General features: G+C 33.7%; 1 protein-coding gene across 1 annotated transcript in view; it reads left to right on the forward strand.

Moving 5' to 3' along the window:
- Positions 1 to 14,460, forward strand: part of wdfy3 (WD repeat and FYVE domain containing 3) — a 415,649-nt gene that overhangs the window by 170,944 nt on the left and 230,245 nt on the right. The gene's annotated exons all lie outside the window — the stretch shown is intronic.

The following is a 14,460-nucleotide window of genomic DNA, read 5'->3' on the forward strand; positions in this document are numbered from 1 at the left end:
AAAATTCAATTTTTTATTTTTTTTATTTTTTTTAACTTTGATTTATTTTTTTATGTTCGAAGCTTGTGTCATCGAACGAAGCTTCGAAGTATTTAAGACAGCCCTACTGGATATAGTCTTTGTGTTCAGTCACATGGAAGTCTTTGCTTGCTGCTGAGTGTACTGTGTTACTAGGATACTCTGTACCACTGTTACTATGATACTCTGTGTTTACTATGTTACTAGGATACTCTGTACTACTGTGTTACTATCTGTACTACTGTGTTACTATATTATACTACTGTGTTACTATCTGTACTACTGTGTTACCATATTATACTACTGTTACTATCTGTACTACTGTGTTACTATATTATACTACTGTGTTACTATATTATACTACTGTGTTACTATCTGTACTACTGTGTTACTATATTATACTACTGTGTTACTATGATACTCTACTACTATGATACTCTGTACTACTGTGATACTCTGTACTACTATGATACTCTGTACTACTATGATACTCTGTACTACTATGAAACTCTGTACTACTATGATACTCTGTACTACTGTGTTACTATGATACTCTGTACTACTATGATACTCTGTACTACTGTGTTACTATGATACTCTGTACTACTATGATACTCTGTACTACTGTGTTACTATGATACTCTGTACTACTATGATACTCTGTACTACTGTGTTACTATGATACTCTACTACTGTGTTACTATGATACTCTGTACTACTATGATACTCTGTACTACTGTGTTACTATGATACTCTGTACTACTATGATACTCTGTACTACTGTGTTACTATGATACTCTGTACTACTATGATACTCTGTACTACTATGATACTCTGTACTACTATGTTACTATGATACTCTGAACTAGGGGTGTAACGACGCAACCTCACAACGATTAATTTCGATTACGATTATTCAGGCAACGATTCAATGCATCTTGAAATCTCTTCATTTGACCTCGATTCGATACATTTTCTATCAGTTAATTCCCCCAAAAATGTTGAATACACAAATGTGGCTGGGGGAACTGATTCACTCAGCATGAATGGACTATAGCTCAATAAAAACAATACACACACAAAAATAAAATAAATAAAACATATTTTTTTCTTCTATTAATTTAGATTATAATCTATTCTAACATTTTCAAATCGTTGCAGTTGAATCGTCACATTAGAATCGATGCATTTAGATTAATCGATGCATCGTTACACCCCTACTCTGTAGTACTACTGTGTTACTATGATACTCTACTACTGTGTTACTATGATACTCTGTACTACTGTGTTACTATGATACTCTACTACTGTGTTACTATGATACTCTATACTACTGTGTTACTATGATACTCTACTACTGTGTTACTATGATACTCTACTACTGTGTTACTATGATACTCTACTACTGTGTTACTATGATACTCTACTACTGTGTTACTATGATACTCTACTACTGTGTTACTATGATACTCTACTACTGTGTTACTATGATACTCTATACTACTGTGTTACTATGATACTCTACTACTGTGTTACTATGATACTCTGTACTACTGTGTTACTATGATACTCTACTACTGTGTTACTATGATACTCTACTACTGTGTTACTATGATACTCTACTACTGTGTTAATATGATACTCTGTACTACTGTGTTACTATGATACTCTACTACTGTGTTACTATGATACTCTACTACTGTGTTACTATGATACTCTACTACTGTGTTACTATGATACTCTGTACTACTGTGTTACTATGATACTCTACTACTGTGTTACTATGATACTCTACTACTGTGTTACTATGATACTCTACTACTGTGTTAATATGATACTCTGTACTACTGTGTTACTATGATACTCTACTACTGTGTTACTATGATACTCTACTACTGTGTTACTATGATACTCTATACTACTGTGTTACTATGATACTCTACTACTGTGTTACTATGATACTCTACTACTGTGTTACTATGATACTCTATACTACTGTGTTACTATGATACTCTACTACTGTGTTACTATGATACTCTACTACTGTGTTACTATGATACTCTACTACTGTGTTACTATGATACTCTACTACTGTGTTACTATGATACTCTACTACTGTGTTACTATGATACTCTATACTACTGTGTTACTATGATACTCTACTACTGTGTTACTATGATACTCTACTACTGTGTTACTATGATACTCTACTACTGTGTTACTATGATACTCTATACTACTGTGTTACTATGATACTCTACTACTGTGTTACTATGATACTCTACTACTGTGTTACTATGATACTCTGTACTACTGTTACTATGATACTCTACTACTGTGTTACTATGATACTCTGTACTACTGTTACTATGATACTATACTACTGTGTTACTATGATACTCTACTACTGTGTTACTATGATACTCTACTACTGTGTTACTATGATACTCTACTACTGTGTTACTATGATACTCTACTACTGTGTTACTATGATACTCTGTACTACTGTGTTACTATGATACTCTACTACTATGTTACTATGATACTCTACTACTGTGTTACTATGATACTCTACTACTGTGTTACTATGATACTCTACTACTGTGTTACTATGATACTCTACTACTGTGTTACTATGATACTCTACTACTGTGTTACTATGATACTCTACTACTGTGTTACTATGATACTCTGTACTACTGTGTTACTATGATACTCTACTACTGTGTTACTATGATACTCTACTACTGTGTTACTATGATACTCTGTACTACTGTGTTAATATGATACTCTACTACTGTGTTACTATGATACTCTATACTACTGTGTTACTATGATACTCTACTACTGTGTTACTATGATACTCTATACTACTGTGTTACTATGATACTCTGTACTACTGTGTTACTATGATACTCTACTACTGTGTTACTATGATACTCTACTACTGTGTTACTATGATACTCTACTACTGTGTTACTATGATACTCTATACTACTGTGTTAATATGATACTCTACTACTGTGTTACTATGATACTCTACTACTGTGTTACTATGATACTCTGTACTACTGTGTTACTATGATACTCTACTACTGTGTTACTATGATACTCTACTACTGTGTTACTATGATACTCTATACTACTGTGTTACTATGATACTCTGTACTACTGTGTTACTATGATACTCTACTACTGTGTTACTATGATACTCTGTACTACTGTGGTACTATGATACTCTACTACTGTGTTACTATGATACTCTACTACTATGTTACTATGATACTCTATACTACTGTGTTACTATGATACTCTGTACTACTGTGTTACTATGATACTCTACTACTGTGTTACTATGATACTCTACTACTGTGTTACTATGATACTCTATACTACTGTGTTACTATGATACTCTGTACTACTGTGTTACTATGATACTCTACTACTGTGTTACTATGATACTCTGTACTACTGTGGTACTATGATACTCTACTACTGTGTTACTATGATACTCTACTACTATGTTACTATGATACTCTATACTACTGTGTTACTATGATACTCTGTACTACTGTGTTACTATGATACTCTACTACTGTGTTACTATGATACTCTACTACTGTGTTACTATGATACTCTACTACTGTGTTACTATGATACTCTGTACTACTGTGTTACTATGATACTCTACTACTGTGTTACTATGATACTCTACTACTATGTTACTATGATACTCTACTACTGTGTTACTATGATACTCTACTACTGTGTTACTATGATACTCTCTACTACTGTGTTACTATGATACTCTACTACTGTGTTACTATGATACTCTACTACTGTGTTACTATGATACTCTACTACTGTGTTACTATGATACTCTATACTACTGTGTTACTATGATACTCTACTACTGTGTTACTATGATACTCTACTACTGTGTTACTATGATACTCTCTACTACTGTGTTACTATGATACTCTACTACTGTGTTACTATGATACTCTCTACTACTGTGTTACTATGATACTCTACTACTGTGTTACTATGATACTCTACTACTGTGTTACTATTATACTCTACTACTGTGTTACTATGATACTCTGTACTACTGTGTTACTATGATACTCTACTACTGTGGTACTATGATACTCTATACTACTGTGTTACTATGATACTCTACTACTGTGGTACTATGATACTCTATACTACTGTGTTACTATGATACTATATACTACTGTGTTACTATGATACTCTACTACTGTGTTACTATGATACTCTATACTACTGTGTTACTATGATACTCTATACTACTGTGTTACTATGATACTCTATACTACTGTGTTACTATGATACTCTACTACTGTGTTACTATGATACTCTACTACTGTGGTACTATGATACTCTATACTACTGTGTTACTATGATACTCTACTACTGTGTTACTATGATACTCTACTACTGTGTTACTATGATACTCTGTACTACTGTGTTACTATGATACTCTACTACTGTGTTACTATGATACTCTATACTACTGTGTTACTATGATACTCTACTACTGTGTTACTATGATACTCTACTACTGTGTTACTATGATACTCTACTACTGTGTTACTATGATACTCTACTACTGTGTTACTATGATACTCTGTACTACTGTGTTACTATGATACTCTACTACTGTGTTACTATGATACTCTATACTACTGTGTTACTATGATACTCTACTACTGTGTTACTATGATACTCTATACTACTGTGTTACTATGATACTCTACTACTGTGTTACTATGATACTCTACTACTGTGTTACTATGATACTCTACTACTGTGTTACTATGATACTCTACTACTGTGTTACTATGATACTCTACTACTGTGTTACTATGATACTCTGTACTACTGTGTTACTATGATACTCTGTACTACTGTGTTACTATGATACTCTGTACTACTGTGTTACTATGATACTCTACTACTGTGTTACTATGATACTCTGTACTACTGTGTTACTATGATACTCTACTACTGTGTTACTATGATACTCTACTACTGTGTTACTATGATACTCTGTACTACTGTGTTACTATGATACTCTACTACTGTGTTACTATGATACTCTATACTACTGTGTTACTATGATACTCTACTACTGTGTTACTATGATACTCTACTACTGTGTTACTATGATACTCTACTACTGTGTTACTATGATACTCTACTACTGTGTTACTATGATACTCTGTACTACTGTGTTACTATGATACTCTACTACTGTGTTACTATGATACTCTATACTACTGTGTTACTATGATACTCTACTACTGTGTTACTATGATACTCTATACTACTGTGTTACTATGATACTCTACTACTGTGTTACTATGATACTCTACTACTGTGTTACTATGATACTCTACTACTGTGTTACTATGATACTCTACTACTGTGTTACTATGATACTCTACTACTGTGTTACTATGATACTCTGTACTACTGTGTTACTATGATACTCTGTACTACTGTGTTACTATGATACTCTGTACTACTGTGTTACTATGATACTCTACTACTGTGTTACTATGATACTCTGTACTACTGTGTTACTATGATACTCTATTCTACTGTGTTACTATGATACTCTGTACTACTGTGTTACTATGATACTCTACTACTGTGTTACTATGATACTCTACTACTGTGTTACTATGATACTCTACTACTGTGTTACTATGATACTCTACTACTGTGTTACTATGATACTCTACTACTGTGTTACTATGATACTCTACTACTGTGTTACTATGATACTCTACTACTGTGTTACTATGATACTCTACTACTGTGTTACTATGATACTCTGTACTACTGTGTTACTATGATACTCTACTACTGTGTTACTATGATACTCTACTACTGTGTTACTATGATACTCTACTACTGTGTTACTATGATACTCTGTACTACTGTGTTACTATGATACTCTACTACTGTGTTACTATGATACTCTGTACTACTGTGTTACTATGATACTCTACTACTGTGTTACTATGATACTCTGTACTACTGTGTTACTATGATACTCTACTACTGTGTTACTATGATACTCTATACTACTGTGTTACTATGATACTCTACTACTGTGTTACTATGATACTCTGTACTACTGTGTTACTATGATACTCTACTACTGTGTTACTATGATACTCTGTACTACTGTGTTACTATGATACTCTACTACTGTGTTACTTGATACTCTGTACTACTGTGTTACTATGATACTCTACTACTGTGTTACTATGATACTCTGTACTACTGTGTTTGTTACTTGATACTCTGTACTACTGTGTTACTATGATACTCTACTACTGTGTTACTATGATACTCTGTACTACTGTGTTACTATGATACTCCTACTACTGTGTTACTATGATACTCTATACTACTGTGTTACTATGATACTCTGTACTACTGTGTTACTATGATACTTCTACTACTGTGTTACTATGATACTCTACTACTGTGTTACTATGATACTCTACTACTGTGTTACTATGATACTCCTACTACTGTGTTACTATGATACCTATACTACTGTGTTACTATGATACTCTACTACTGTGTTACTATGATACTCTACTACTATGTTTACTATGATTCTGTACTACTGTGTTACTATGATACTCTACTACTGTGTTACTATGATACTCTGTACTACTGTGTTACTATGATACTCTATACTACTGTGTTACTATGATACTCTACTACTGTGTTACTATGATACTCTGTACTACTGTGTTACTATGATACTCTATACTACTGTGTTACTATGATACTCTACTACTGTGTTACTATGATACTCTGTACTACTGTGTTACTATGATACTCTATACTACTGTGTTACTATGATACTCTATACTACTGTGTTACTATGATACTCTGTACTACTGTGTTACTATGATACTCTACTACTGTGTTACTATGATACTCTACTACTGTGGTTACTATGATACTCTACTACTGTGTTACTATGATACTCTACTACTGTGTTACTATGATACTCTATACTACTGTGTTACTATGATACTCTACTACTGTGTTACTATGATACTCTACTACTATGTTACTATGATTCTGTACTACTGTGTTACTATGATACTCTACTACTGTGTTACTATGATACTCTACTACTGTGTTACTATGATACTCTGTACTACTGTGTTACTATGATACTCTACTACTGTGTTACTATGATACTCTGTACTACTGTGTTACTATGATACTCTACTACTGTGTTTACTATGATACTCTATACTACTGTGTTACTATGATACTCTACTACTGTGTTACTATGATACTCTGTACTACTGTGTTACTATGATACTCTACTACTGTGTTACTATGATACTCTGTACTACTGTGTTACTATGATACTCTACTACTGTGTTACTTTGATACTCTGTACTACTGTGTTACTATGATACTCTACTACTGTGTTACTATGATTACTCTGTACTACTGTGTTACTATGATACTCTACTACTGTGTTACTATGATACTCTACTACTGTGTTACTATGATACTCTTACTACTGTGTTACTATGATACTCAGTACTCTGTTACAATGCTACTCACTTCTGTGTTACTATGATACTCTCTACTACTGTGTTACTATGATACTCTACTACTGTGTTACTATGATACTCTACTACTGTGTTACTATGATACTCTACTACTGTGTTACTATGATACTCTACTACTATGTTACTATGATACTCTGTACTACTGTGTTACTATGATACTCTACTACTGTGTTAATATGATACTCTACTACTGTGTTACTATGATACTCTACTACTGTGTTACTATGATACTCTACTACTGTGTTACTATGATACTCTGTACTACTGTGTTACTATGATACTCTATACTACTGTGTTACTATGATACTCTACTACTGTGTTACTATGATACTCTGTACTACTGTGTTACTATGATACTCTATACTACTGTGTTACTATGATACTCTACTACTGTGTTACTATGATACTCTGTACTACTGTGTTACTATGATACTCTATACTACTGTGTTACTATGATACTCTACTACTGTGTTACTATGATACTCTACTACTGTGTTACTATGATACTCTACTACTGTGTTACTATGATACTCTACTACTGTGTTACTATGATACTCTACTACTGTGTTACTATGATACTCTGTACTACTGTGTTACTATGATACTCTACTACTGTGTTACTATGATACTCTACTACTGTGTTACTATGATACTCTACTACTGTGTTACTATGATACTCTATACTACTGTGTTACTATGATACTCTACTACTGTGTTACTATGATACTCTACTACTATGTTACTATGATACTCTACTACTGTGTTACTATGATACTCTATACTACTGTGTTACTATGATACTCTACTACTGTGTTACTATGATACTCTACTACTATGTTACTATGATACTCTACTACTGTGTTACTATGATACTCTACTACTGTGTTACTATGATACTCTACTACTGTGTTACTATGATACTCTATACTACTGTGTTACTATGATTCTCTATACTACTGTGTTACTATGATACTCTACTACTGTGTTACTATGATACTCTACTACTATGTTACTATGATACTCTACTACTGTGTTACTATGATACTCTACTACTGTGTTACTATGATACTCTACTACTATGTTACTATGATACTCTACTACTGTGTTACTATGATACTCTATACTACTGTGTTACTATGATACTCTACTACTGTGTTACTATGATACTCTACTACTATGTTACTATGATACTCTACTACTGTGTTACTATGATACTCTACTACTGTGTTACTATGATACTCTGTACTACTGTGTTACTATGATACTCTGTACTACTGTGTTACTATGATACTCTGTACTACTGTGTTACTATGATACTCTGTACTATTGTGTTACTATGATACTCTACTACTGTGTTACTATGATACTCTACTACTGTGTTACTATGATACTCTACTACTGTGTTACTATGATACTCTGTACTACTGTGTTACTATGATACTCTACTACTGTGTTACTATGATACTCTACTACTGTGTTACTATGATACTCTACTACTGTGTTACTATGATACTCTGTACTACTGTGTTACTATGATACTCTACTACTATGTTACTATGATTCTGTACTACTGTGTTACTATGATACTCTACTACTGTGTTACTATGATACTCTACTACTGTGTTACTATGATACTCTGTACTACTGTGTTACTATGATACTCTACTACTGTGTTACTATGATACTCTGTACTACTGTGTTACTATGATACTCTACTACTGTGTTACTATGATACTCTATACTACTGTGTTACTATGATACTCTACTACTGTGTTACTATGATACTCTGTACTACTGTGTTACTATGATACTCTACTACTGTGTTACTATGATACTCTGTACTACTGTGTTACTATGATACTCTACTACTGTGTTACTTTGATACTCTGTACTACTGTTACTATGATACTCTACTACTGTGTTACTATGATACTCTGTACTACTGTGTTACTATGATACTCTACTACTGTGTTACTATGATACTCTATACTACTGTGTTACTATGATACTCTGTACTACTGTGTTACTATGATACTCTACTACTGTGTTACTATGATACTCTACTACTGTGTTACTATGATACTCTACTACTGTGTTACTATGATACTCTACTACTGTGTTACTATGATACTCTACTACTGTGTTACTATGATACTCTACTACTGTGTTACTATGATACTCTACTACTATGTTACTATGATACTCTGTACTACTGTGTTACTATGATACTCTACTACTGTGTTAATATGATACTCTACTACTGTGTTACTATGATACTCTACTACTGTGTTACTATGATACTCTACTACTGTGTTACTATGATACTCTGTACTACTGTGTTACTATGATACTCTATACTACTGTGTTACTATGATACTCTACTACTGTGTTACTATGATACTCTCTACTACTGTGTTACTATGATACTCTACTACTGTGTTACTATGATACTCTACTACTGTGTTACTATGATACTCTATACTACTGTGTTACTATGATTCTCTATACTACTGTGTTACTATGATACTCTACTACTGTGTTACTATGATACTCTACTACTATGTTACTATGATACTCTACTACTGTGTTACTATGATACTCTACTACTGTGTTACTATGATACTCTACTACTATGTTACTATGATACTCTACTACTGTGTTACTATGATACTCTATACTACTGTGTTACTATGATACTCTACTACTGTGTTACTATGATACTCTACTACTATGTTACTATGATACTCTACTACTGTGTTACTATGATACTCTACTACTGTGTTACTATGATACTCTGTACTACTGTGTTACTATGATACTCTGTACTACTGTGTTACTATGATACTCTGTACTACTGTGTTACTATGATACTCTGTACTATTGTGTTACTATGATACTCTACTACTGTGTTACTATGATACTCTACTACTGTGTTACTATGATACTCTACTACTGTGTTACTATGATACTCTGTACTACTGTGTTACTATGATACTCTACTACTGTGTTACTATGATACTCTACTACTGTGTTACTATGATACTCTACTACTGTGTTACTATGATACTCTGTACTACTGTGTTACTATGATACTCTACTACTATGTTACTATGATTCTGTACTACTGTGTTACTATGATACTCTACTACTGTGTTACTATGATACTCTACTACTGTGTTACTATGATACTCTGTACTACTGTGTTACTATGATACTCTACTACTGTGTTACTATGATACTCTGTACTACTGTGTTACTATGATACTCTACTACTGTGTTACTATGATACTCTATACTACTGTGTTACTATGATACTCTACTACTGTGTTACTATGATACTCTGTACTACTGTGTTACTATGATACTCTACTACTGTGTTACTATGATACTCTGTACTACTGTGTTACTATGATACTCTACTACTGTGTTACTTTGATACTCTGTACTACTGTTACTATGATACTCTACTACTGTGTTACTATGATACTCTGTACTACTGTGTTACTATGATACTCTACTACTGTGTTACTATGATACTCTATACTACTGTGTTACTATGATACTCTGTACTACTGTGTTACTATGATACTCTACTACTGTGTTACTATGATACTCTACTACTGTGTTACTATGATACTCTACTACTGTGTTACTATGATACTCTACTACTGTGTTACTATGATACTCTACTACTGTGTTACTATGATACTCTACTACTGTGTTACTATGATACTCTACTACTATGTTACTATGATACTCTGTACTACTGTGTTACTATGATACTCTACTACTGTGTTAATATGATACTCTACTACTGTGTTACTATGATACTCTACTACTGTGTTACTATGATACTCTACTACTGTGTTACTATGATACTCTGTACTACTGTGTTACTATGATACTCTATACTACTGTGTTACTATGATACTCTACTACTGTGTTACTATGATACTCTGTACTACTGTGTTACTATGATACTCTATACTACTGTGTTACTATGATACTCTACTACTGTGTTACTATGATACTCTACTACTGTGTTACTATGATACTCTACTACTGTGTTACTATGATACTCTACTACTGTGTTACTATGATACTCTACTACTGTGTTACTATGATACTCTGTACTACTGTGTTACTATGATACTCTACTACTGTGTTACTATGATACTCTACTACTGTGTTACTATGATACTCTACTACTGTGTTACTATGATACTCTATACTACTGTGTTACTATGATACTCTACTACTGTGTTACTATGATACTCTACTACTATGTTACTATGATACTCTACTACTGTGTTACTATGATACTCTATACTACTGTGTTACTATGATACTCTACTACTGTGTTACTATGATACTCTACTACTATGTTACTATGATACTCTACTACTGTGTTACTATGATACTCTACTACTGTGTTACTATGATACTCTACTACTGTGTTACTATGATACTCTATACTACTGTGTTACTATGATTCTCTATACTACTGTGTTACTATGATACTCTACTACTGTGTTACTATGATACTCTACTACTATGTTACTATGATACTCTACTACTGTGTTACTATGATACTCTACTACTGTGTTACTATGATACTCTACTACTATGTTACTATGATACTCTACTACTGTGTTACTATGATACTCTATACTACTGTGTTACTATGATACTCTACTACTGTGTTACTATGATACTCTACTACTATGTTACTATGATACTCTACTACTGTGTTACTATGATACTCTACTACTGTGTTACTATGATACTCTGTACTACTGTGTTACTATGATACTCTGTACTACTGTGTTACTATGATACTCTGTACTACTGTGTTACTATGATACTCTGTACTATTGTGTTACTATGATACTCTACTACTGTGTTACTATGATACTCTACTACTGTGTTACTATGATACTCTACTACTGTGTTACTATGATACTCTGTACTACTGTGTTACTATGATACTCTACTACTGTGTTACTATGATACTCTACTACTGTGTTACTATGATACTCTACTACTGTGTTACTATGATACTCTGTACTACTGTGTTACTATGATACTCTACTACTGTGTTACTATGATACTCTATACTACTGTGTTACTATGATACTCTGTACTACTGTGTTACTATGATACTCTACTACTGTGTTACTATGATACTCTACTACTGTGTTACTATGATACTCTACTACTGTGTTACTATGATACTCTATACTACTGTGTTACTATGATACTCTACTACTGTGTTACTATGATACTCTACTACTGTGTTACTATGATACTCTACTACTGTGTTACTATGATACTCTATACTACTGTGTTACTATGATACTCTACTACTGTGTTACTATGATACTCTACTACTGTGTTACTATGATACTCTACTACTGTGTTACTATGATACTCTATACTACTGTGTTACTATGATACTCTACTACTGTGTTACTATGATACTCTACTACTGTGTTACTATGATACTCTATACTACTGTGTTACTATGATACTCTACTACTGTGTTACTATGATACTCTACTACTGTGTTACTATGATACTCTATACTACTGTGTTACTATGATACTCTACTACTGTGTTACTATGATACTCTACTACTGTGTTACTATGATACTCTACTACTGTGTTACTATGATACTCTACTACTGTGTTACTATGATACTCTACTACTGTGTTACTATGATACTCTACTACTGTGTTACTATGATACTCTACTACTGTGTTACTATGATACTCTACTACTGTGTTACTAGGATACTCTACTACTGTGTTACTATGATACTCTACTACTTTGTTACTATGATACTCTATACTACTGTGTTACTATGATACTCTACTACTGTGTTACTATGATACTCTACTACTGTGTTACTATGATACTCTATACTAATGTGTTACTATGATACTCTACTACTGTAACTGAGGGGTACAATTCCCTGACTGTATTGAATAAGTATGGTATCATTAAACCACTACTGAGTTATGTACATTACTACTGGCCATACAGTACACAGGTATATGTGATGAACACCCACACAATAACACGGCTTAACAAGGAAAGTACTGTTTGTAATATTTATTAGAAGAGCACCAAGATTATCTTACATTTATTAAGAATTAGAGTTGCGCTTGTAAGGCGAAGAATGTGCATGAATAGGTCAAGAGCGTAAATCCATGAGCAGATTACGATGGGGATAATTAATACCACCTGTAGCATAAGAATTATATAAGGCACACTCGTAGGTCAGCTGGAGATACTAAGGGGTTCCCTCCGGTTGTAAGCCAGTAGGGGGGAGGAATGTTCGGATGCAAAAGTCTGGATCAACGAGGAATCAATAAGCTCCAGCTACGGGAGGCGGTACATATACTCCCCTCGATCGGCAGACGAAAGCAGCAGCTATAATCCAAGTATGCGTGCAGCATGGATGAAAGCCAGCCAGCCTCTTCCTAGAGATGGGCTCGAGTGATGCTCCTCACGGGTAAATCCCACACAGCAGCGGGGTAGACGGTTCTCTGCTCCAGCAACCACGGTACCAAAATCAATATAATCCAGCCGGAAAAGGCTCTGCATTCACCGGTGTAGATTCTCCTGTGCACGGTACTTCACATTAACTAGGTCGAACTTGACGTTATTTCACTAAGCTCTGACACTTTTACTATCCTATTCGCACGCGGTTATAAGTGCTCTATTTAGACGCAAAGTTGCTCACTTCACTCGTGGTGAAGGCTTTAACGTTTGAGGGTAACTAACTGCTGT

Source organism: Notolepis coatsorum (genome assembly GCF_963971535.1).
Source record: "Notolepis coatsorum genome assembly, chromosome: 1".
Lineage (NCBI taxonomy): Eukaryota > Metazoa > Chordata > Actinopteri > Aulopiformes > Paralepididae > Notolepis > Notolepis coatsorum.